Consider the following 3,835-nt stretch of genomic DNA (forward strand, 5'->3'; position numbering starts at 1 on the left):
TATTTAGATCTTTAATCCATTTGGATTTTAATTTAGTGCATGGCGAAAGATAAGGGTCTAATTTGAATCTGTGGCAGGTTGATATACCGTTTTTTCCACACCATTTATTAAAGAGGCTATCTTTCCTCCACTGAGGATGGTGAGCTCCTTTGTCGAAGATGAGGTAGCTGAGTACATCTGCATTTGTTTTTGTGTCTTCCAGTCTGTTCCATTGATCCTCAGGCCTATTTCTTTGCCAGTACCATGCTGTTTTTATCACAGTGGCTTTGTAGTATAGTTTCAAATTAGGAATTGTTACACCTGGTGCCATGTGACTGTTGCCTATAATGGCACATGAATGCTTTTGTTTGCAAACAATTTGGTTTGTAAACAGAAGCATTAGGCAAAATTTTGTTTCTGTATTTTCTCTGCATTGTGTAACAAACATAATCACAGTCATCTTTCCCACACAAACACAAATGTGGCCATCTTTCCCCAAATTATGGAACAAATTAAGTTCATGAACTGAGGCACCACTGTATCAAAGAAATGATTTTAGGCATTAAAGTGTCTGAAACAGTCAGAACTGACTGGAATGTACTGGGTTCATTTGAGTAACGTGAGCAGTATTGCCAAAGCAGCAATCACTTGTATTTATGTGCAGTTGTTCTAGAGTTTCATAATACACTCATTTAATCTTGACTGGCATTATTTTTTCTTTCTTTTTCTTTTCTTTTTTTTTGTACCAGGGATCAAACTCAGGACCTTGCACTTATGAAGCAGGCTTGGTGCCACTGAGCTAAATCCCTGGTTGGTGACAGCAGGTTTTGATGTGGCTATGTGTGACCTCTTTCAGATGAGGATATTAGGGCATAGAGAAGTTAAAGGACTTGCATAAGATCACACAGTTTATGTGAGGTAGAGCTGAAATTCAAACTTAGGCTAATTTTTTTTAAAGCAAAAGGCTTTATTTTCTTTTGGTCCAAGACTTGAAGGGAGCTCCAGAGAGGTGAAAAAACTTGTTGGAGGGGAAGGGTTAGGCCAAAGTCTTGATGCCAGGTGAGCAGGAGTCCCTCAGAGGTCACCAGGCTCCAGGGCCTCATAGTCATGCTTGAGAGTGAGCCTTTCTAAGAGGTACTCGCCCAGCCCAGCCTGGGGGCCCACCAGCCTGCAGACCTTAGTGAGGTGGTCTCCTATCTTCTTGATGAACTTCACCTCCTTATCTAGAAAGTGGATCTCCAGGAAGTCACAGAGATGGGGCTCAAGCAGAGCCCCAAGGCATGAAGATCCAGAAGAGCTCAGGTTCTTCTCCAGGGCCCAGGCAGCTTCCATGGCATCCAGGGTCTTATCCCACTCATTTTCAGGTTTCTGCACGTCTTGGAAGAGCACTTGGCTTCTGTGCTAGTTTTGCATCTTCAAGTTCTACTTGGAGTTTTTTCTTGGGAGCTCTCAGAAGAAGTGGCTCACGCCTGTCAGAGCCACATTGTCAAGGATGAAGTAGTAGCCTAGAGAGATGTTAGTGTAGGAGGCCCGCAGGTGCTGATACACCAGGCGGTTGATGGCAGCCTCCACCTTGGTGGAATAATTCTGACGAATCTGAGAAGTCATGGCTGGTCAGCAATAAGGAGCTATCCAGAAAAGAATGGTGTTGGCTGATCCTGGAAGCAGGAGATGGGTGAGATAATGGTCCCGAAATCTGTAACTGGAAGGTGGATGGAGGGTGAAAAAGAGGGAGTCTCCGGGTCTGTTCCATCCAAATACTGTTGAAGCAAGAGTGGGAACTCCCGACGCACTGCTAAATTTGGAATCCATGCCCTTAACATTATTCTCTCTGTGGGTAATGGGAGGTATGATGATGACATAATCAGGACTAGTAAGCAGATTAAGGGAGAATAGTAATCCATTACACACCTTCTCCTTTCTTTCTGTGTTATCCAAGACACCTCATTTCCCCTTAAAAATATTCAGTTACTATTTTCTTTATCAGAACTTCAAGTTTCCCAGAAATGTCTGAGTAAATCCTTGAACTTTAATTGTACAAAATGTTTGTCATCTTCTCAGAACTGTTCATTATATTCACATTTTCTTCAGAATGATTCTGATTTATTTTTGTACAAGATTACTCTTCATCATCATTCTTCACAAAATAAGTTATCTCTGACTGAAACCTGGAACCTCTCTTTTGGCTGTGGTTTTTGAATGAACAGCGGATGAGAGCCCCATCATGGAGTCCAAACTGCAAGTTGTGAGGTGAGAGCATTCACTACCCCTGCAGGAACATTTTTGCAAATACTATGAAAGTTGGCCACTATGCTCATCACAACAGACAGCTTCCCACTTATTGGTAGACCTTTTACCTGGCTACTCAAAGATATCTTTTCTTGATATTTGTTCACAATATTTTTCTCAATTGCCAAAGATTTCATTTGAATATTTTGTATATAGCATACAGAATTTACTATTCTTTTCCCTAAAATATAGATTTTTTTCTGTTGTGATGGAAAAACATTGATTTAAGTCATCCTTAAAAATCACTGGTCAACTTATTATAGTTCCTATAGATTTTGCTAACTCAACTTGCTATGATCATTTCCCCTTCAACTTTCACAAAATAAACTGTACGAATGAAGAACGGTCATAATGATTGGCAGTTGTACAGTACCTTAATGGTAAAGGACTTTCACATCTATTATATATTTAAGCTGTCCAATAACTGCATGACAGGGCAGGCTTTATTGTTCTCACTTTACAGATAAAGAAGCTGAGGTTTGGAGAGATTAAAAGATTAGTTCTGGGCGAGTTTTAGAAATGGGTCTTGAAAGGCTGGAGATTTAGCTCAGTGTTACCCGTGCCTGCCTGGCAAGCGCAAGGTCCCGAGTTTGATCCCTGGTTCCGGGGGGCGGGGTGGGGGAGAAATGGGTCTCGAATTTGGTTCTTTCCTGAAAAGTCTAAGCTCAGAATGCTCTTTACTTTGTGGAGAGCTCTTCAGGCACCTTCTTATTACTCTGTGTGATGGTGTCCGGACTGGACTGTTGCACAGGAACAAACCTCGGTTTTTCCTGTCTCCCGTCTCTTATCTTCCTTTTCTGTGGCCCTTCCAGTTTCACATCCACGGACACCCCCCACCCCCCCACCGGCGGTGGGACCTCCCAACCCTAATCATCCGCAGGAGAGCCCATCCGCGAGGGGAGGCAGAGGGCACGGACCGCGGCGCGCCGGGAAGCCATGCTGAGGGTCACTTCTGCATTTTCTTCCTCGCGGTCCTTGGGAGCGTCCTCGCCGCCCTCTGGCCCCGGTTCTCTCCAGCCCGCCCCGGATCCGCCTCCTTCTCCTTCCTCCGGGAGGTTGAGGCGAAGCGCGGGACGCACCTGTGTCCCTCTCCGCTCGCCCCGTTGAGGTTCTGGGGGCTGCTCCAGGAGCAGGATTTACAGGCCCGGAGAACGCCAATGGGAGATCCAAATGGTCGGGGACTCCGGCACTTTAAGAGGCTTTTCTCTGGGAAACACCCGTCCCCTCCGTGCGCCTTATGAATGGAAATACTCCTCCCCCCGGTCGAGCCCATTTTCCCATTTCACCAGGAGCCGCAGCTTGCTCTCTCCTTTCGGTCTCCCCGCCCACATCAACGCGGGCAGCTCCAGGAGGGGACGGACAGGAAGCCTTTGGCCGCCTATTAAATCCCACCCATTTCTCCGGGGGCGATTTCCTAACCTTCCGGGACCGAATTCTGCAATTTGATGTGCGTTTTGTCCGAATGGTAGCGACACGGGCCTAAGGGAGGGGGAAAGCGAGGGGGTGGGGGGTGGGGGGTATGCGCTCTTTTCCTCGCAACATCGCTGGCGGAGCGAGGGAGCTCACA

At 45.9% G+C, this 3,835-nt stretch overlaps 1 pseudogene; it reads right to left on the bottom strand.

Annotated features, from left to right (window-relative positions):
- Nucleotides 1-1,053: 1,053 nt before the first annotated feature.
- On the bottom strand, nt 1,054-1,833 carry LOC104851879 (annotated as a pseudogene).
- Nucleotides 1,834-3,835: the final 2,002 nt, after the last annotated feature.

Source organism: Fukomys damarensis, unplaced genomic scaffold, assembly GCF_012274545.1.
Source record: "Fukomys damarensis isolate Sample0158 unplaced genomic scaffold, DMR_v1.0_HiC HiC_scaffold_21, whole genome shotgun sequence".
Taxonomy (NCBI): Eukaryota; Metazoa; Chordata; class Mammalia; order Rodentia; family Bathyergidae; genus Fukomys; species Fukomys damarensis.